Source organism: Oratosquilla oratoria, chromosome 24 (genome assembly GCF_046742065.1).
Source record: "Oratosquilla oratoria isolate Oo_2021 chromosome 24, ASM4674206v1, whole genome shotgun sequence".
NCBI lineage: Eukaryota > Metazoa > Arthropoda > Malacostraca > Stomatopoda > Squillidae > Oratosquilla > Oratosquilla oratoria.
Window position 1 is genome coordinate 1,674,241 of NC_134800.1, and position 22,999 is coordinate 1,697,239.

At 45.1% G+C, this 22,999-nt stretch overlaps 1 protein-coding gene across 11 annotated transcripts in view; it reads right to left on the reverse strand.

The window, feature by feature from the left end:
• LOC143038370 (uncharacterized) overlaps positions 1 to 22,999 on the reverse strand; it is a 163,199-nt gene that overhangs the window by 99,893 nt on the left and 40,307 nt on the right. Inside the window, exon 2 of one of the 11 annotated variants that reach the window (XM_076207416.1) lies at positions 7,042 to 7,132. The exons of the other annotated variants lie outside the window; for them this stretch is intronic. The gene's annotated coding sequence lies outside the window, so the exon portion shown is untranslated. The remainder of the gene's footprint in view (positions 1 to 7,041; positions 7,133 to 22,999) is intronic. 11 annotated transcript variants of the gene reach the window in all.

Here is a 22,999-nt window from a genome sequence, read left to right on the forward strand (position 1 = left end):
AGATGGAGGGTGAACTGGGATGGGGTAAGCCAAGGTGTGTGTGGGGGGGTGGGGTGAGAGGAGCTAAAATGAGGGTGTGTTGGGGGTGAAAAAAGGGTGTGGGGTGATGGGGTGGGGGAGATGGTGTGGAAAGGGTGGGCTTGGGGTGAAGAGGGTAGGGGAGATGGTGTGAAAAGGGGAGTAAGGTGAAGAGGGTGGGGGTGAAGTGGTTGGGGTGAAGTGAGTGGGGTGAGGGAGGAACTGGGGTGCGACTGGGTGAGATAAGGGTGAGTGGGGGGCGAGTCAGGGTGAGTCAGGGTGATGTGGAGTGGGGCGAAGGAGAGACGCTATCAAATCCCCCCCCAGGGGAGAGAGCCCAAGAGGGAGGGGGAGGGGTGGGGGGATGAAAAGTCCGCATAGGAGAGGTGGTCGGGGGGGTGGGGGACCCGCGAAACTTCCCCTGGGGAACAGGGCCACGGAGGGAGTGGGGGAGAGACGGAGAGAGAGGAGATAGAGATGGAGAAAGAGGAGATAGAGATGGAGAAAGAGGAGATAGAGATGGAGAAAGAGGAGATATAGATGGAGATAGATGAGACAGAGAGAGAAGAGAGGAGATACAGAGAGGGAGGGGAGAGGAGAGAGAGAGGAGAGAGAGCAGATATAGATGGAGATAGATGAGACAGAGAGAGAGAGAAGAGAGGAGATACAGAGAGGGAGGGGAGAGGAGAGAGAGAGGAGAGCAGATATAATATTATATATATATATATATATATATATATATATATATATATATATATATATATAGAGAGAGAGAGAGAGAGAGAGCGAGAGAGAGAGAGAGAGAGAGAGAGAGAGAGCGAGAGAGAGAGAGAGAGAGAGAGAGAGAGCGAGAGAGAGAGAGAGCAATATCCACTCCCCAACACACGCACACAAGCATAAACAAATAAACAAATAGACAAATAAATAAATAAAAAAGTAAGAATATCAAGATACATTCCCAGCACATTTCCACCCAAACTTCCACTTTGACTTCTTCCTTCCCGGTGGAGCGTCACACAAGTGGAGAGAAGCAATGGGAGTTCGTGGAGAACGAGGTTAACCTCCATTCCTTAACCCACGAACGAGGCTGCCACGGAAAGGAACAACATCGACAGACGGCAACCAGAATAAAACGAATAAAGTCGGCCATCTTTACGAAGAGGCCTATGTTCAACTCATTTTCTTGCATTTATGCGTGTGTGTGTGTGTGTGTGTGTGTGTGTGTGTGTGTGTGTGTGTGTGTGTGTGTGTGTGTGTGTGTAGGTGTGTGTGTGTGTAGGTGTGTGTAGGTGTGTGTAGGTGTGTGTAGGTGTGTGTGTGTGTGTGTGTGTGTAGGTGTGTGTGTGTGTAGGTGTGTGTGTGTGTGTAGGTGTGTGTAGGTGTGTGGTGTGTGTAGGTGTGTGTGTGTGTGTGTGTGTGTGTGTGTGTGTGTGTGTGTGTGTGTGTGTGTGTGTGTGTGTGTGTGTGTGTGTGTGTGTGTGTGTGTGTGTGTGTGTGTGTGTGTGTGTGTGTGTGTGTGTAGGTGTGTGTGTGTGTGTGTGTGTGTGTGTGTGTGTGTGTGTGTGTGTGTGTGTGTGTAGGTGTGTGTGTGTGTGTGTGTGTGTGTGTGTGTGTGTGTGTGTGTGTGTGTGTGTGTGTGTGTGTAGGTGTGTGTGTGTGTGTGTGTGTGTGTGTGTGTGTGTGTGTGTAGGTGTGTGTGTGTGTGTGTTGGTGTGTGTGTGTAGGTGTGTGTGTGTGTGTGTAGGTGTGTGTGTGTGTGTGTAGGTGTGTGTAGGTGTGTGTGTGTGTGTGTGTGTGTGTGTGTGTGTAGGTGTGTGTAGGTGTGTGTGTGTAGGTGTGTAGGTGTGTGTATGTGTGTGTGTGTGTGTGTGTGTGTGTGTATGTGTGTGTAGGTGTGTAGGTGTGTGTGTGTGTGTGTAGGTGTGTGTGTGTGTAGGTGTGTGTGTGTGTAGGTGTGTGTGTGTGTGTGTGTGTGTGTGTGTGTGGTGTGTGTGTGTGTAGGTGTGTGTGTAGGTGTAGGTAGGTAGGTGTGTGTGTGTGTGTGTGTGTGTGTGTGTGTGTGTGTGTGTGTGTGTGTGTGTGTGTGTGTGTGTGTGTGTGTGTGTGTGTGTGATTCACCATGGTCTTGGATCACATGTTGGAATCGTGGTCGACAGCTATTACCTTCCCGGATGAGAGCTCGGAGCTCATGTATGACCGATCTATGGGTAATGCTGTAAGCTTGCTTACACACACACACACAAATCCCAGCTCACGTGAGTTGGAGTAACGGCTCGCAGCGAAACGATACTGAAAGTATTTCCGCCCTGGGCGAGATTCTAGCTCGGACCGCTGGGGCAGCGGTTGCGAGCGCTACCACTGCGCCATCAAGCCGTGTGTGTGTGTGTGTGTGTGTGTGTGTGTGTGTGTGTGTGTGTGTGTGTGTGTGTGTGTGTGTGTGTGTGTGTGTGTGTGTGTGTGTGTGTGTGTGTGTGTGTGTGTGTGTGTGTGTGTGTGTGTGTGTATTCACTTTGGTGTTCACCTTGGTCTTTGGATCACGTGTTGGATTCGTAACCGACAGCTATTTCCCTCCCGGAAGAGAGCTCAGAGCTAGTATAACCGATCTATGGATAATGCTATGACCTCACACGCGCACACACACCCAACTCCCCGCCCACAAGAGTTGGAGTAACGACTCGAAGCGCAGCGATACTAAAATTATTTCAGCCCTGGGCAGGATTTGAACACGGACCACATTAGTGACAGCCAGGGATCCTACCAACCGCACCACCGAATCGTGTGTGTGTGTGTGTGTGTGTGTGTGTGTGTGTGTGTGTGTGTGTGTGTGTGTGTGACTAACTCCAAACTGTCTCATTCAATGACTAGGAACTTTGGTTAGCCTTAAGGGCCCTGATCACATTAGCGGTTTGAAACGCGCGGAAACCGCGGCGGTACCGCAGAGTCGGTGAAAAACTGCGCGGTTGTGTGTGAACGCCTCCACTGACTTGCCTTGTCATTAAACCGCAGTGATTGAAACCACTAGTGTCAACGGTAAATCGGTTTCCGCGAGTTTGTTGGGATACCCACAGCCCCGAAGTTACCCGTGTTACCGTATCGCGTACGATAGTCACCCCTGTGTTGTGTTTTCCATATTTTTCATTCCCCGCATGCGCATTATTCGTAGGAAGAGAAAACCAAAGTATTTCGAAAGATGAACATATCTGCGTATATGTTATATATTTTGGAGTGTTATATTCCAATTAGTGTATGAAAATTCAAGGATGTATTTGCTTTAATTTCTTGTGATGTATGAATAACGTATGATTTGTGTTTACGACCCATGTATGTCGACAGATCCATTGTTGGAACTTGTTTGTGTTGAACAGCAATTTGAAAGAAGACTGGTCTCTCTCTCTCTCTTACAGCTGAACAAGTAACATGTATCTCATGTTAGCTTAATGGGGATTCATATCCACATGCTAGAATATAACATGTTTACCTGAATAGAATCGCCAATGACGACGATGTCAATCAAATAATTCCGACAGTTGTCCCCGGACTCGAACCCGAGACTTGCGCATGGCAGGTCGTTGCTCTTCCTATTATGTTACCGAGACTCTGTAGCATAGTTGGAAGAGCAACGACCTGCCACGCACAAGTCTCGGGTTCGAGTCCGGGGACAACTGTTGGAATTATTTGATATACACACATATAAGAGGGAGCTGTACTAGAGAGAACTCCAATAAGGTATGTAAGCTTGAAAATTGTATTACATTGGAAGTTCATTATTATTTTGATAAAACTGGAGATGAAGTAGATTTCAAGATGAAATTGATACATTATGTATATGCATATCATGACAATTGCAGCCATGTTATTTGTGAATTCTTTCATTGATATTAATACAGAATTTAATTCTTTGCAAAGGTGCACATTATACCAATTAAGTTTAATTGATGATATGAATCATTTTGTTCAGTTGAACCCATTTGAATAATAATGTGGTGATCAGAAGGTAAATCTATTGAATGATGGTAGTGATAACACGATTCTATTCCATCTTATTAATGTGATTCATTTACTAAACTGGCGAATTATATTGCATTTAATGAAGATATATAAAATTTATATTCAATATATGAAAATAATTATGTTTTTGTGTGTCATTTTGACAAATGGAAACAAGTTCCACCGCAAGGACTCGAACCTTTGCCGTAGCGACCGCCTGGCTGGCTCGATGCTATCGTCTTTGTTTCAGAATAAGCGGTCGCTACGGAAAAGGTTCGAGTCCTTGCGGTGGAGCTTATTTCCATTTGTCAAAATGACACACAACTTGTCGGATGGCTCGCCATAATAAAGACTCGGTGAAATTAGAATAGAGACCGAGCTAGCTTAGTACCGTCGGGGAACCTCCAGGTCGAGAATCGGGTGGTTCCTTTTGTACGGCCTGGGTGGCTCGATGCTATCGCCTTTGTTTCAGAATAAGCGGTCGATACGACAAAGGTTCGAGTTCTTGCGGTGGAGCTTATCTATATATATATATATATATATATATATATATATATATCTTTGTCTATCCTACTTTGCTGATGTATGGTGATATAATACTAATGATAAACAGCTTGCCCATCCACCATTAAGAGAGGAGGCAGTGATATTAACGTTAAGTGTTGTCCTCCCATGTCGCTTATTAATACAAACTATTATATGTGGAGGTAAGTCGTGACATTTGTTTATTTTTAGTATGTGTTTATTTTACACTATTTCATCTTCTCAAAGCTCATCTACGACTCCCAGCAGTGACTAAATACAACACTGACATTTATATTTTCAAGAATAAGATCAATATTCAATTAACCTGATGTGTTGTTCCGTTTATTTTTGTATTTACCTACTTGTTCATTTACCTTCTGTTTATCTATTCTGCACTATTTCATCCCGACTCGAACTGTTTCCCGTCAGCCCGTCGTTCATCTTTTATCAATCCAGACTAAAACCAAAGTCACTCTGACAAACCGATATTTCAGGAGTTAAAGCAATATTTATTTTAGCTGCTGTATTTTACTTGTTTATTCATCTAGTTACTTATTTATTTCCCGTTTGTTTACTCTGCACTTGATTTCGTCCCAACTCGAATCGTTTCGTGTCGGCGAGGCGTCGTCGTTCATCTTTTAGTAACCAGAGTACGACAAAATCCAAATTCAAAGTGATATATTCTTTTTATTTTCAAGAGTTAAATCAACACTTAATTTGTCTTCTTTTGATTTATTTGTTCATTGATTTTATCCATTTGTTTATTCAATCTTTTGTTTGTTTATTCTGCACTCAATTTCTTCCCGATTCGAATCGTCCCTTGTCGTCACGTCGCTCATCCTCTGTAATCCCGTGTCTAACGACAAAATCCAGCCATGGCGTTCTCTGTTGAATCGTTTCTAAATTTAAACATCATGCAAATAAACTACGTAAATAAATGACAAAAGATAAATGAAATATCAACGCACTGAATGAAACAAAAAAAATTATATACAAAAAATAATAACTAAATAAAACCGGTTTTATCTCATAAAAAGTAAATAAATACATAAACGAATGATGATGATGATGATGATGATAATAATAATAATAATAACAACAATAATAAGCTAAAAGGAGACCCAAACAACTAAACAAACAAAACAAAATAAATGAATTAAAAAGGCCCGCTATTGCTCCTTTCCCCATCCGGTCCAGCTGAGAAACGTGACGTCATGACGCAATGTCGACAACATTTCTTCTTAGAACGTCGTCCGGCCCGAATCCAAAGTTCGACTACAACTTGACATTTTTTTTTTTAAACTGTGTTTGTGTACTTGGTGATCTCGCATTCGTGGGTTCGACTCCCGCACTCCTCTCCGATTCCCAGCTGTGACTGAGTGTTACCTAGCCCCCAACAATTCCCAAAGCGCCTCATAGGGGCAAAAGTGACGGCGGCTTCGGCCGCAGCTACTACTCAGCGCTTCCTGGCGTACAAGGCTCCTGTCCTTCTTTGTCCAAAACGGAAAATATGACAGATGATCAAATTTGAGCATTGGTAAAAAGAAAAAATATATATAACAATAACATTAATGATAACATAAAAAATAGCAATAATAATAATAATAATAATAATAATAATAATTAATAATAAATAAAATAAAATTGGATCACATGACATCACGTTACACTTCACGTTACACGTTCACGTTAGTTATGAGCCACGTTACGTTACACGTCCTAAATGTCACACGTTACAGTCACATTACATGTCATGTGACATTGTATGACGTCAACGGGTTTTTTTTTTTTACAGAAAATTGGACTTCTCGGTAGAGCGACCCCAGTAATGAATGCGCACACACGCATGTCCGCACGCACACGCACACACATGTACACAAGCACACACAAATCTGACTCACCCAGTCTTTGTATTTCTTAATTATTAGGAAGAAAATTATTCTTTGTAAACAAAATCCCTAACATCACCACCTGTAGATGTTTTCCAAACAAGGAGAAAAGCTCCAGACACATCACACATCGTCACATGTCACGTCACAAATTTAAAATCTGCGATAGAACATACAGTAATTGTTAAACTCCTCACTCATTTTTTCCTCCGATTCTGTCATGACATTTTCATCGTTTTGAATTGGTCCTATTCTTTCTTTATCTCTTGTTCTATAGAAATGAAAAACCTTTTGGGTTGGATTTTGCTTGACTAGCAACCTTAATTTCATAATTACGTTTCGCTGTACGTGTATTCTTTTTAACCAGCTTTGCCATTTTGTTATATCTTGATCTAAGGTGTGTTTCGGATGCTCCTAGAAGCTTTCAGAAGCTTCTTGTAGCTTCTGCAAGAAGCTTCCAGAAGCTCTCAAAACCTTCCAGACTCTCCCAGGAGCTCTCAAAAACTTCCAGAACCTCCCAGAAACTTCAGGCCTCTCCCAGAAACTTACGGGTGTTCCTGGGGGACCTCTAAGAACCCCAGATCTTCTGGCCCAGAACCCCAGTGCCTTGGAGTGCACCCACCTGACTTAGGAATGCGCCAGGACTAAGTTTCAGTGACCTAAGGTCGATCCCACACTGACCTCTCGTGGCCAAAGAGACGAAGAAGGATTACCTGAAACAAGAAAAAAAAATCGATTAATTATCTGCTTAAATATAGATTCTTAGTTTTTTTTCTTATTGTTTAATATCTACTTATACTACATTTTTCATGCTTTAATATTTACTTATATAGATTCTTTGGAACTCTTCCTCTCCACATGTATTAAGTTAAACATTTCTCGCCTATCTTCAACGTAATTCCATTTGATATACATAGTCAAATGATTTGTCCAAGTCCAGCTAACATCTAAGAAGAGTCGCCGAATGTCTAAACAAACCTAGCCTATGCAACGAAATCTCACAAAACAATTTACACAATTAAAACGATACAGAGTCAATCCTTATTTCGTTAAAAGGAAAAGGAGGAGAGGAAGAAAAATACAAAAACAAAACGAACAACGAAAGCGGGGCGACACAATAAAACATTAAAGACTCATAAACAAGCCACAGTCCCATTGTGAAATTCGCAAAGCGACAACTCGGATCGCGGACGATACACAACTGTTCTGTGCTGCAATGCATGCATGCACGCATCCAACAATGTGTGTGTGTGTGTGTGTGTGTGTGTGTGTGTGTGTGTGTGTGTGTGTGTGTGTGTGTGTGTGTGCGTGTGTGTGTGTGTGTTTTACCTAACATACAGGAGCTATGCTCGTATGGGCTACCGTCCCTGTGCTTTCAATGTTTATACATGGTCTTAAATTTATACGCATATATATATATATATATATATATATATATATATATATATATAATTATTAAACTTTGCAGCAGCTTCTGCATTCACGAGTTTCTTGCTGACATGTTCAACTTTTCTAATACTTGAACGTTGAATATCGTTGTCTTATTATGTGTCCAAACTTCATTTGGAATGAATGTGAAGACAATACTAGCTTCTTGATTTTACTTGTAGAGCTTTCGCCTAACTTTAGGCATCTTCAGTACAAATTGAGTACAGAGAGTAATGGTGACAATATATGCAAAAAACATATGAAACATTAGGAGAGACGGGGGATTTGGACGGTCACTCAGGAGACAGGATCTGAAGCTCCGCCCACTGGGTCAACGGTGAACATGTCTGCGATCTATATACTTAGAAGTAGGAATGATAAATTGGTCAGGGTTTTGTTTGTAAAGAAACTCGTGAATGCAGAAGCTGCTGCAAAGTTTAATCAAATCTGCCTGAAAGAGGATCTGCTACCCTACTATTGTAATATATATACTCTATATATATATATATATATATATATGTGTGTGTGTGTGTGTGTATGTGTGTGTGTGTGTGTGTGTGTGTGTGTGTGTGTGTGTGTGTGTGTGTGTGTGTGTGTGTGTGTGTGCGTGTGCCTGTGCCTGTGTGTACACGCGTCTGTGCGCGTGTGCGCGCGCGCACATGCTTGTGGCACCCAGAACACGGGTATTCATCCCCAGCAACACAATGCAGCGCCAGGACACGGGAGTTCGCCCAGGTAAACATCCCCTAAACACTCTGGAAAAACTGTGCCGGAAAATAAGGTCACAGGATGTGAAGCAACGCAGAGGTGAGGGCGGGGATCCTGCACGGGGCTTGAGCGCTCTTGCACAACGATGACAGCTGCGGCGATGCGTGGTCGGTCCACTGATCCAGAGATAAGCGGAAATGAGATCTGATGCAATGATACAGGCAGATACACACAGACAGACAGATGTAGAGGTTACGAAGGATTACAAAGGATTACAAAGGCGGAGCATGCCGACAGGAGACCTTTTGGCCCATAACTACTGTAGGTTGGGTTCGGAAAACAATTATAATAATGATAAAAAAAATTGTAATATAAATAATAATAAAATAAATATATGCATAAGTATAGTTAAATAATGAACAAACAGGTAAATATTAAATAATAAATTTACAGACAACTAATAAATAAAAATCACTCAAATAATAAACAAACAAATAATAACAAACAAATAATACAAAATAACTGGCAGTCATTACAGCATCTTGCCTAGGTGTTTATCTAAACGAATCTTAAAGCGTCGAACTGAACTACATTGCACTGCCTCTGCATACACATAATGTCGATAGAGATATAGATATAGACAAACGTAAATAGATTAATACACATATAGATAGACTTCTTGGGCACAGGTTCTCACATATATGTAGATAGATATAGACAGATAATTACAAAGGTAAACAGAAGGTTACATATGTATAAACGTACAATACAGGGACAGATACAAAGGCAGATAGATGCACACACACATATATAGATATGGATAGAAAGATATGTTTTATATATATATATAGACAGCTACAAAGGTACATGGATACGTATATAGATACATAAATATAGTGATACATTTATACATATGTATACATAGCTATATAGATTAATGGAGAGAGAGATAGAGAGATAGAGAGATGCACTCTACAAATCTCCTTATAGCTGCCGTCAGGTGATTTTATTCAACCGGAAGGGGGGAAAGCTGATACCCCGCCCCCTCCCCGCCCTCGCTGCTGATGTCCGTGCTGACTAAAAGAGTCGTAAGGCAACACCGCCGACAGCGCTGACGTCAGCAAGATCGCCTCGCGTAGGGAGGTCGACGACGACGCACAATGATCCAAGTCTTTGTTCTTGGCGGGTATATATACACACGTGATCAAAAGAATTAAAGGGGAGAGGGGGGCGTGGGGGAGGGGGAGGGGCAGTCTTAATAAAGGAGTGTTGGGGTAAACAGGGAATTGTGTGTGTGCGCGCACGCGTGTACGTGTTACGTGTATGTGAGAGAGAGAGGGGAGAGAGAGATAGGAGAGAGAGGGGAGAGAGAGGGAAGAGAGACAGGAGAGAGGGAAGAGAGAGAGAGACAGGAGAGAGGGAAGAGAGAGAGAGACAGGAGAGAGAGAGAGAGAGAGAGACAGGAGAGAGAGAGAGAGAGAGAGAGAGAGACAGGAGAGAGAGAGAGAGAGAGAGAGAGAGCGAGAGCGAGCGAGAGAGAGGGAGAGGGAGAGGAGAGGAGAGGAGAGAGAGAGGGTGAGAGAGGGGGGAGAGGAGAGAGAGAGGGTGAGGGAGAGGAGAGAGAGAGGGTGAGGGAGAGGAGAGAGAGAGGGGGAGGGAGAGGAGAGAGAGAGGAGAGAGAGAGGAGAGAGAGAGGAGAGAGAGAGGAGAGAGAGGGGGGAGGGAGAGGAGAGAGGAGAGAGAGAGAGGGGGGAAGGAGAGAAGAGAGGGAGAGACAGAGGGAGAGAGAAGGGTAGACAGGGAGAGAGGGAGAGAAGGAGAGGGTGCAGAGAGCGAGATGGGGAGAGAAGGAGAGGGGGAGAGGGAGAGGGGGAGAGGGAGACGGGGGAGAGGGAGACGGGGGAGAGGGAGACGGGGGAGAGGGAGGGGGAGAGGGGGAGAGAGAGGGAGAGGGGGTGAAGAGGGAGAGAGGGAGAGGGGGGAGAGGGGGGAGAGGGAGAGGGGGAGAGCGAGAGGGGGAGAGCGAGAGAGGGAGGGAGAGGGTGGGAGAGGGGGTAGAGAGAGGGGGGTATAGAGGGAGAGAGAGAGGTGTATAGAGAGAGAGAGGGGTATAGAGGGAGAGAGAGGGGGAGAGGAGAGGGGGAGGAGAGGGGGAGAGGAGAGGGGGAGAGGAGAGGGGAAGAGGAGAGGGGGAGAGGAGAGGGAGAGAGAGAGGGGGAGAGGAGAGGGACACAGAGAGGGTGCGAGAAAGAGAAAGCGAAAAAGCGAGAGAGAGAGAGAGAGAGGGACAGGAAAAATGTGTGACTAAAATAATAGACAAAGGTTATGGGGAGTTATTTGAAGAAAACGGAAGGTGGGACGAATGTGTAGAGAGGAGCACAAACAAAGGGAGGGGAAGAAAATGGGAATAAACGGGAGAGACGGAGGAAGGGGAGAAAAAGGAATTGGCGTGGAAAATAAGGAGGGCAGGATAAAGGGAGAGGAGACGAGAAGAGGGGATAAAGGGAGGGGCGAATGAAAGAAAGAAAAAGAAAATGGAAGAAAAGAAAGAGAAGTCTGTGTGTGACACAGTACACGTGTATTCCTACTTGTTTGTGCACATATGCGTATGTACGTGAGTGCGTATGTACGTGAGTGCGTATGTACGTGTGTACGTATGTACGTGTGCATCTACGTGTGTAAGTATGTACGTGTTTTACGTAGTCACGTTATGAAGTGCGGAAGGAGATAAGGATCTCGAGGTGGATGTGGATGTGGTGGATGTGGATGTGGATGTGGTAGTGGGTGTGGTGGAAATGATGGTACGATTGTCTATATAGCGTTACAATTTTTCCTGGACAATCACGTAATCTTTTTCAGAAAGATTCGTCCACATGCGGATTAACATGAATTGCATGAACGAAAACTTCTGGGAGCGAACGGAAACTTCTGAGAACAGTAGCGGACAGAGCTCACTCTATCCATTCTGACGCCTGGCGATCTTAATCAATTGAAGGACACTCCCCCTCCCCACCTTTGGGGTTTCATACCATGTGCCATGTCCCAACTACCATAACCACCACGCCCACCAAGCAATTTCATGGAGAGAAAAAAAAAAAAAAAAAAAAAAAAAAAAAAATAATAATAATAATAATAATAATAATAATAATAATAATGATAAAAATTTTAGGGGGATCCAATCCCACTCTGTCGGATCTTCCCACGACTTTATAGTAGATCCTCCCCCTCCCCTCCCCCCCAAAAAAAAAATTACGAGGGGACAACCTCAAGGGTATCTACACCATAAATATATATATATTTTTTCTATTTTGGCCGAGTTTTTGGTGCAATGAAATCTTGTTTTAAGTTTTTTTCATCAACCCGTACCTTGAAGGGGAAAAAATCAAGGAAGAGGGAGGGAGGGAGAGAGGGGGAGAGGGAGGGAGAGAGGGAGTGAGGGAGAGGGAGTGAGGGAGAGGGAGTGAGGGAGAGAGGGAGAGAGGGAGAGAGTGGGGTTATTGTTATTCTTGTCCAGGCGTAGTTATTTTTTCCACATCAAGAGGGGATAGCCCAACACAAGTCAAAATAGAAACCATGCACAACATGAACCTGTCATTCGTTTAGCTAAAATCCACTGTTGGCACCAGTTGGCACTGTGTTGATATTGTGTTGGCACTATGTATTGTGTTGATATTGTGTTGGCACTATATTGGTATTGTGTTGGTATTGTGTTGGCACTATATTGGTATTGTGTTGGCACTATGTTGGTAATGTGTTGGCACTGTGTTAATAGTGTTGGCACTATGTTGATATTGTGTTGGCACTGTGTTGTTATTGTATAAGCATTCTTGACACTGTGTTGGTACTGTATTGATAGTGTTGGCACTATGTTGGTATTGTGTTGATATTGTGTTGGTATTGTATTAGCATTCTTGACACTGTTGGTACTGTGTTGATATTGTGTTGGCACTATGTTGATGTGTTGGCACTGTGTTGATAGTGTTGGCATTATGTTGATATTGTGTTGGCATTGTATTAGCACTGTTGTCACTCTGTTGGCACTCGACAACGAAATTTTGTAAAAGAAAACAAAATTCAACTAATAATAATGAAAGTCTATCTTTTGTGGACGGGGAGGGGGGGGGGTTGAGGGCCAGAGGGACATATGTGAAGAGACAACCCCCCCTTCGTCCCCCCCCCTGGGGCAGGAGTTTTGTCCGGGGGGGTCTTCACCAAAAAGACACTTCGAAGAAAAGAGATTCTCTTCTTCCTCCTCCTCCTCCTCGCCCTCTTTCTCCTCATCCTCTTCTTTTTTCTTCTCCTCCTCCTCCTCCTCTTTCTCCTCCTCCTCCTCTTTCTCCTCCTCCTCCTCCTCGTCCTCTTCCTCCTCCTCCTCCTCGCCCTCTTTCTCCTCCTCCTCTTCTTTTTTCTTCTCCTCCTCCTCCTCCTCTTTCTCCTCCTCCTCCTCCTCCTCTTTCTCCTTCTCCTCCCCTCTTCCTTTTTCTCCTTCTCCTCGTCGTCCTCCTTTTCTTTCTTCTCCTCCTCCACCTCCCCCTCCTCTTCTTCGTGACTGTTGTGATTTCGCTTGAGCAGGATATCTTTGAGTCTCCTAGAGGCATCTAGAAGGGGAAAAAGGCCATTCAAGGAAAAAACTTTTTCCATACGAATCCGCAACAGCAGAAAGATACTCTTACACCGGAAAAACGACCACATCATCATGTTATGCATTTGGTTTCTAATGCCTACGTATACATGTATACATATGTGAATGCGTACGTGTATGTATGCAAGTGTATATATGTGTATATGTACGTGTAGTGCATGTGTGTATTATGTGTATGTAAATGTATTTTATTTATACATACTTGTTAATTTATTTATTTACTTGTTTCAATTTGGCACCCGTCTTCCACTCTACGAGGTGGATAGTCATGCTATCCTATTTTTGACCTCAGAATGAAAAATATATTTTCTTATCTTCACTAGAACAGCTCGAATCTCCATCCATCTAGAAACTAAATCCTCATCTCAAGACAAGGACACTCCTAGATAATTACATATCTTTTATTATTCCACAGGTAGAAGGGTTTTACGTATTTTGTCTGAACAGGATCTCGGTAATATAATCATTTGATTCTACAAAAACAAAGAGCAGACACCACCCCCTTGCCTACACAACAGCCTTCGTCTCCTTCTACAGTACACTAAAAAGTGGTTTAGTGCCTTTTGTGTGTTTCCTCGTTCTACGGGGGTGGTGGTAGTGTGTAGTGTTGGATGTGGTGGTAGTGGTGGTAGTAGTAGTAATGGTTGTAGTGGGAGTGTTGATAGTAGTGATGGATGTAGTGGTGATGGTAGAAGTGGTGGTAGTGATGGGTAATAGTGGTGGTAGTGTCGGTAGTAGTGATGGTTGTAGTGGTGGTGATGGTGGTTGTGGTGGTGATGGTGGTGGTAGTGATGGTGGTGGTAGTGATGGATGTAGTGGTGGTGGTGGTAGTGGTAGTGATGGTGGTAGTGGCAATGTTGGTGGTAGTGGTAGTGTTGGTGGTAGTGGTAGTATTGGTGGTAGTGGTGGTGGCAGTGGTGATAGTGATGGATGTAGTAGTGGTGGTAGTGACGGTGGTAGTCGTAGTAGTAGTAGTGGTGGTGAGGAAAAGCGCTCAGGTAACCACAATGGTGTAGGTTGCTATATGGGAAACATGTTAATCATTAAAATATACATTCTATGGATGTTAGTTCCATTGTACGGGGTTTAGTTATATTATTGGTGGACGTGGCTAGATATGGCGTATACACTGAAGTTACGATAATGTAAGTGGGGCAGGTATAAGAAAGGAGTCAATGGACTTGTGTGGTGACATTAGGCATTTCCGTGTTGAGGTGATGGCGTTGTTGTCTTACGTTGCATTATTTGAGTCATATGTTTTGATATTGGGAAACGTGTGAGGTCTGCAAGATTGGAGGTCTTGCTAAAGACGAGTACCATCTCTCATGTGTGTGGATCACGTGCATGGTTAGTGAGGGTTACAATTGGCGGTTGTGGTAGTGATGGTGGTGGTAGGTGGTGGTGGGGTTGGTGGAGTTGGTGGTGGTAGGTGGTGGTGGAGTTGGTGATGATAGTGGTGGTGGTGTCGATGAGGCTGGTGGATCTGGTGTGGCTACAACCGGGGGGGGGGGATGCTCCAGAAAATAATCCACAAACAGACGGGCAGACAGGCACTCGGGAAGCCAGACAGACGGCTGAACGGTTACCGGATATGTGTGTGTGTGTGTGTGTGTGTGTGTGTGTGTGTGTGTGTGTGTGTGTGTGTGTGTGTGTGTGTGTGTGTGTTTGTGTGTGTGTGTGTGTGTGTGCGCGCGTGCGTGTACGTGTGTGTAACATTCCGTCCTTGGTACCAATTCTCTGGGGGCCTTTTTTCTCATTTTGTTTTTTCTTTAATCAGTTTGTCCACTTTTTCTTTAACGAGATTTACGACAATATGGAGTTAGTTTTTATCAACAACGCCTATAATGTTACTTTTTAAGGCATTGGTTTTTATAAACAATACCTATAAAGTTACTTTTTACGAACGTTGGTGGTTGCTAACATTACTTTTTACGTTTTTTTTTTTTTTGCGAACGTGAGTTTTTGCGAACGCGAGTTCTTGCGAACATAATCTTTGAGAACGCGAGTTCTTGCGAACGTTTTTGCGAACGTGTCCCTTCTTGCGAATGTTTTTGCGAACGTTAGGTACTTCTGTGTTAGTTTTCGAGACTCACCTGTTTTTATTACGAGTCCCCCCCTTTTTCTTTCTGGCCAATCATTGTTTTTCTTTGTTTTGGTTGTTGTTGTTTTTGTACAAGCGATGCGTTTTTTTTCTTGTTTTTCTTGTTTCCTTGTATCCGTGATGTGTTTTTTGTGTGGCTTGGTGCATCAGTACAAGTCTTTTACCCACCTCCTCTCTCTCTCCCTCTCTCTCTCTCTCTCTCATGTCTTAAGAGCTTCACTTGACTCCGCCGCACCCGCCCTCCCCCGGGTCCCAACGTCCGCTCCCTCGTTAACACAGTGTGTGCTCCACCCTGCAGCGCCTACGCGTCGAAGTCCCTATAGCCGAGGTTGACCACGTACCGCCTCCACGGAGGATTCCACAGTACCCTACGTCACCTTCACACACAAAAAATCAACATCGCCGCAGTGTCCTTCTCCGTCCCTGCCGCGCACCATCTGTACGTAGACGGGTCCTTACAGCCAGACGGTAGCGCGGGCTGCACCGTCTACTTACCGGATGTGGAGCCACCTGGGGGATGCTGGGTTGGTCGCAGGTTACCCAAATCGTCCAGCTCTACCTACTGCGAACTACAGGCCATCTGTCAACCGGCGACTGATCGGCATGGTCATGTGCGACTCCCAGTCCGCCCACACTGGCCATCCCGTCTTTACAACCCACGCACTGTCCCCGGCATTTAATTGTAATTGGATAGGATAGTGGTAGCAGTAGTGTTAGTTCATCTCCTATCGCCTAGTTACCCTGTTTTCTTAACTGTAGCTTAGTATAGTAAACACAAACAGCCTCGTTAGGGCCAGTGGGCCTGCTGTTGATTGTTCTTCCTTTGTCTTCCTTTGTGTTCGTCCGTCACCTTCTACAACAGCTAGTCACAGCTCAAGAACACACTCGCCATAAGCTTTCGGTGGATTTCCTCCCACGTTGGAATCGCTGCCAATGAAAAGGCAGATCTCCTCGACGAAAACGCCTGTGAACTGCCACTGCTCGACGATGCCACACCCTCCCCCCTGCCTCTGCTACGAGAAGATCATACACTCTGCCGCTCCTCTCACCACTCTCCACCGCATGAATGCAGAGCGTGCACAAAGCGTATCAATACAACACTACGACCATTTCCGTCTCTCTCTCTCTCTCTCTCTCTCTCTCTCTCTCTCTCTCTCTCTCTCTCTCCCGAGGTATCACAAGCACGGACTCCTCGTTCGAAGGCACAGTATCGTGACTGCACGGTTTCGCCTGAGTTACAGACCGCTGTGGCAAGTTTCTGAGGCGGGGGACGTACCACACTACTCCACCTGCAAGCCATGCGACCGTCCCAACGCCAACAGGCTCCACCGCCACTGCCTCGAATGTCCCTCAGTAAGAGACCTATTGCCCCAAAACCAAGACTTAATACATGCGTATCACTTTCTTTTAACTGACAATAATCTAGACACTGTCCTAATTCGACACCCTTACTTTGGTGGATGCTAAAGCTTACCTCACCTTGATTACCAATATATTTCCCCCTTAAAGGATGTAATGGAACTCCCTAGTGTGGGCCCTGTGGTCTCGTGCAGTCTCCTTCATTCTTATGCTCTTATTACTGCTGTACAGCTTCACTGTACGTAGTAAAGTGACCTGCGTGTCACGCATACTATGTATAAATAGAAACTACCTCCTGTGCTAGGTTTGTCGCTCTATGAGCGTAATAAATTTATATAAACAAAAATTCTCTCTCTCTCTCTCTCTCTTGGCAACTGACCACCACAACTGGGAAGTTCAGTTCTTTGTGCCAGTTACTAAACTGCACAGTTTATGTAAGTCTCTACGACAGTTTTTTTTTTTTTTTTTTTTTTTTTTTTTTTTTTTTGCGCGCGCGACAGTTTCCTGAAAGTCGACCATGACCACGTCGCAAGGTCACTTTTAATGGTCGTGTTTAGGGTGGGACTCGTACACTGTCATTCAGCTACCCACCTCATACGGGGGAAAATGCCCTTTGGTATGAATGTACGTACGTTCGCACATATGTGCCTATGTGTGTGTGTGTGTGTGTGTGTGTGTGTGTGTGTGTGTGTGTGTGTGTGTGTGTGTGTGTGTGTGTGTGTGTGTGTATATATATATATCTCCAAATCTACATATATATATATATATTATATATATATACTATATGCACACACACACATATCAGAACAAAAGAACACGAGAATGAAGAAGACTGCAAGAGACCATAAGGCTTACACTAGGTGGTCCCATGTCCATTAACACCTGTCATCCATACATACTTATATACATATAAATATACATACATACACATGTCATGATAATTTCTCACTGTCTCAAAGGTCAGTTTAGTTTAGTTTAGGTTAGGTTAAGTTATCATTTCGGAGCCAATGTTGGGAACAGGACCCTTTGGGAAAGAATTCTTTATTCTTTCGGTTCTCAAGACTAAAAATGGACCCAATGTCCGGAAGAGGACCCTTTGGGTAAGAATTCCTTGTTGTTTCGTTTCTCAAAACTAAGAAAGGACCCAATGTCGGGAAGAGGACCCTTCGGGAAAGAATTCTTATCTTGCGCACTTCCGAATTCTGTTGTCGTGGCTCGGCAGAGAGATAAAGAAGTTCTCAGAATTGGGGGGGAGGGGGAGAGGGGGGAGAGGGGAAGAGGGGAGGTAAAAGGGGGAAGGAGGAATGGCAGCAGAGGGAGAGGACGACGGGGGTAAGGAGGGATGGGGGAAGGGGAGTGAGGGATGGGGGAAGGGGGAGGTGAGGGTGGAGGAAGGGGTAAAGGGGAAGAGGGGAAGGGAGTAAGGAGGATGGGGGAAGGTTGTAAGGAGGATGGGGGAAAGGGGAAGGGGGGATGGGGGAAAGGGGAAGGGGGGATGGGGGAAGGGGGGATGGGGGGAAGGAGGGTAAGGGAGGATGGCCGGAAGGGGCAAGGAGGATGGAAGGGACCATGAGGGAGGGTAAAAAAAAAAAAATAGATCATAAACTGGACAACTCCCTTGCACAGGCGGACTGCAAAGAATGACAAGGACACTGGGAGAAAAAATGACAATAAAAATAAGCAAAACAAAAAAATAACCAAATGAAAAAATAAATCAATAAAAGAAGTATAATAAATAATAAAAAATAGGAAAGCACCTTGCTCTGTTCCCCCGTCCTCTACCCTCTCCACTTCCACCGTCCTCTACCCTCCTCCCTCCACGTTCTCTCCACTCCCCTCCCCTCCCCCTCCTCGTCCTCTCCCCTCCCCGTCCTCTATCCTCTCCCCTGTACCCTCTCCCCCCTACCCCCTACCCTCTCCTCTCCCCCGTCCTCTACCCTTCTCTCCACTTCCCCCCACTTTCCCCGCCCCCCGTCTCCTATTCCACTCGCCACCTTGGTCTCCTAGCCCTCCTCTCCCGGTCTCCTATCCTCTCCTTTCCCCTTATCTCCCACCCACCTCCCCCTCCTCTCCCTCATCCTCCCACTTCGCCATCTTGTTTCTCTTAAACATGTTACGTACGGTGGCTAACCTAACTCCCGTTCTTGTCTTATCTGGCGAGTCAGTTAACTAATCTCTTCCAACGCGCAGACAAACAGATAACCCTTTATCTAACTTAACCTCCCCACTCTCCCCCACCTCCCCCAGCCCCGCATTCCCCTCCTCACCCTCACCCCCCTAGTCCCGCATTCCTCCCCACTTCCCTTCCCCCATCCCCCCAATGCTACCTATCCTGACAGTGGCATCGTCTACGTACATTTTAAGCAGTCAATATTCTAACATCTTTAGTAACACCCCTGCTGACCAGAGGCACGCAGTATTAACCTGTGATCGGCGATGACGTGGCACAGAAAATAGATAAACATATAAAGAAATAACAATAATAATAACATTGATCATTCATGATTTTCAACCTTCCCATATGTCCGTGTGTGTATGTGTATGCGTATGTGTATAAATACTTCTCTTCCTCCATCCTCCTCCACAACTCTCCTCCACCTCCTCCTTTCTATCCTCCACCTCCTCCTCCTCCAACAGCCTCTCCTCTTCCACCTCTTCCTCCTACATCCTCTCCTGCACCTCTCTCCTCTTCTCCTCCTCCTCCTCCTCCATGACTCCATACTGGGACAGAAGCGCTGGTTACTCCTAGCAACGCACTCGTTCCGGGTTAGGAGACTGCCGGTGCACCCTTCACAGGAACGCGTCCGCGTCCGCCACTGACCCCGAAACCTCCCGGAACTCTCTCCCGGAACTCCAGACCAAGGCCCTATGGTCGCCGGCGCCTGCGAAGCCAATCAAGGGCCCTAAAGCGTTTGCTTGTTCGTTCTACGGCGTTCGTGACACTAATACCCGCTTCACACTAGGCAAATTACCGTCGACTTTTGTGTGTTTGATTACCTGCGATGTTTCGGTTACACGATTCTTGACCTTCCCAGGATCATTTCGACTATTTGTCAATTAGTCATCTAGATCTAACTCTTCCTAGTTTGTTAATAAACCTGTTAGCAAGATATTTTGACATTGGAAGTTCGAAAAAGAAAAAAAAATTGTGACCGAAGTCGTTCCTGATCAAACGAACTCGAAACAGTTGAAGGTAATCAGCCCAGTGCGAAGTGACCTTTACAGCCAGTTTCTTGTTCCCATATCTGCTCCCCTAATCGCCTCCCACTCCTATTCCTCCATCTCCTCCTCCTCCTCTCCCTCCACGTCCTTCACCACACCCTCCTCCTCCTCCTCCACCATCTCCACATCCTTCGCTGCCCCTTCTCCTCCTCCTCCTGATCCTACTCCTCTTCCTTCATTGTCCTCTCTTCCACCATCCTCCTCCTCCTCTATCCTCTTCCCCCTCCTCCTCCTCTATCCTCCTCCTCTATCTCTCCTACTCCACCACCACCACCAGTTCCTTCTCCTCCTCCACATCCTCCTCCTACTCCACCTTCTCTTCCACCGACCCCTTCTCCTCCTCCACTTCCTCTTCCTTCACCCCCACCACCTCTTCCTCTTCCTCCTCCTCCTCCTCCTCCTCCCTGGCTGGCTGGCTGTCTGTCAGCCAGCCGTCTCCCCTTTCTCATCGTGCCCAGCCACTGCTAGCTCACCCAACCCTGACCATAGACCGGCTTTCACTTTACTTACGTAACTCCACTTCCGACTGCCTCCAGGCGATTTTATTCAGCCCAAGGGGTGGGTAGGGGGAAGATAAACAGGACTTGATTCCATTTTGTGAAACTCGAGCCAACAATTAGTTAATTAATTAATTAACACTTTCGTGAGGCACTTTCTTCAAGTGAGGCATCCTGTCACGCGACAAAACAAGGAAACGACACAGTTACCCAAACCACCTCTTCCTCCTCCTCCTCCCCCTGCTCCTCCTCATTATCTTCTTCCTCCTCGTCTCCTCTTTCTTGTCCTCCTCCTCCTACCTCTTGTTCTCCACCCTCTTCCTCCTTCCCCTGTTCCTTTTTAAGTCCTCCCCTCCTCCCCCCTCTTCCTTCTCGGCCCAGAGTCCCTTCCTAAATCTTTCGTTCCTTACTTTTGGCTTTTGTTATACTCCCTATTTCTAAGAATATGCTAAAAATGATCATAATCATGCTAAAATTAGCAAAGATCTGCTAAAATTAGCATAATCATGCTAAAATTAGCATATTTATGCTAAATCTGGTCACCCCGGCCACAGGTCACGTGGGCGGACCCCTCCTTGAACTAAGTTTATTACTCCGGCGACCCAATTCCATCGACCTCAGCTCCCGCTCTTGCAATTCGATGCAATTATTTGCAAATATTTCCAAAATTGCACTCACCCCACATTCCGTTTTCTTCGAGGAAATTGCTAATTAATCTTCAATTAACTTTCACCAGGTTTAGAATCTTAAACTGGGGTTCTTGAACCTCTCAGACTCCTCCTTAACTCCCGTTCAGCATTTAATCTCCTCCTCTAACCTCCTTTGAGGTCACGAATGTTTGGGGGTTCATAGAAAACGGGGCCTCATTGTTAAAAGCTTTTAATGACAATAATTATATTCTCGCTGTTTTCATAATTAACCAAATTTCTTTCAATTGTTTTCAAAATTACTCTATCATCTATGATTTCTATATCAATGTAACTGAATTGTTGTGAATAAATAGGTTATATTTCAGTCTTTTAACAAATGTTATAAAAACTGAAATATCCAATCAAGATAATAAAACGTTGAAAAATCACAAAGAAATGTGACAGTAAGAGAGAGAGAGAGAGAGAGAGAGAGAGAGAGAGAGAGAGAGAGAGAGGAAGAGAGAGAGGAAGAGAGAGGAGAGGAGAGAGAGAGGAAGAGAGGAGAGGAGAGAGGAAGAGAGAGGAGAGGAGAGAGAGAGGAAGAGAGGAGAGAGAGAGAGAGGAAGAGAGAGAGGAAGAGAGAGGAGAGGAGAGAGAGAGGAAGAGAGGAGAGGAGAGAGGAAGAGAGAGGAGAGGAGAGAGGAAGAGAGAGGAGAGGAGAGAGAGGAAGAGAGGAGAGAGAGAGGAAGAGAGGAGAGAGAGAGGAAGAGAGGGAGAGAGAGGAAGAGGGAGCAGAGAGAGAGGAAGAGAGAGGAGAGGAGAGAGAGAGGAAGAGAGGAGAGAGAGAGGAAGAAGGAGCAGAGAGAGGAAGAGAGGCAGAGGAAGAGAGAGGAGAAAGAGAAAGAGATAGAAGGAGATAGAAGGAAATCCATTGCACAATAACGTCAACCATAACAACTTAAACGACGCTCTGCCAGACTGCCGATATCGCTCCAAAGGTCGTTTTTATGCTCTTTTCGTCACCCTGGGCGGGCTCATAAGGCGGAAAAGGTCGCCTCCCAATATGGCAATATTATGAACGCACGCGCGCGCGCACACACACATACACACCTCGTGGCGCTGTGGTTAGAGTTCTCGCCTGCCACTACGGCGGTCCAGGTTCGACTCCCGCCCAGGGCTGAAATAATTTCAGTATCGCTGCGCTGCGGAGTGTTACTCCAACTCTTGTGGGCGGGGAGTTAGGTGTCTGTGTGTGCGTGTAAGGTCACAGTGTTACCCATAGACCGGTCATACGAGCTCTGAGCTCTCATCCGGGAGGCTAATAACTGTATATCACGAGTCCGACACGTGATCCAAGACCATGGTGAATCACACACACGAATTACACTGGGGAACACTCATTTTGTTGCATTTAAAAAAAGACTTTTCTATAGTCAACTTGAGTGTGCTGATTTCAAATCTGAAGTCGGGTTTTGTCTGCAAGCTACAGATTTTATGCAATTTGACATTTTTATTTATTTTTTAAATTTTCGTTATTATAGGAAATTGCAATATCAGCCACAATTCTTTTGTTCACTTGAATCTTAAAACAGTATGAAAGCCATTTCTGTACATTTATTAAGGCAAAAGAAACAGAACATTAACAGAACATCTATCCCAAAGTTAGATTAGCATCCTTCAGAACATCACCACAGCTGATGGAAGCTTATCAATTTCTTTGTGTATTTTTTTCAGGCAGGAATTTGCGTTTGTAACTTTTGCGTTTGTACATTTCATCTGGGCAATTTCGTTTAATGCTCCAGCAGTAGTCAGCCATCATACTTTTGTCCCAGCGCCCTTGGTAGCGTTCTTCCATGATCTTTAGGTCTTGGTGGAATCGTTCTCCTTGTTCGTCACTCACAGCCCCCAGGTTGTCAGGGAACTGATCAAGGTGGCTGTTCAAAAAATGAAGCTTGATGCTCATGTTGCACCCGAGATCACGAAAAGCGAGGAGC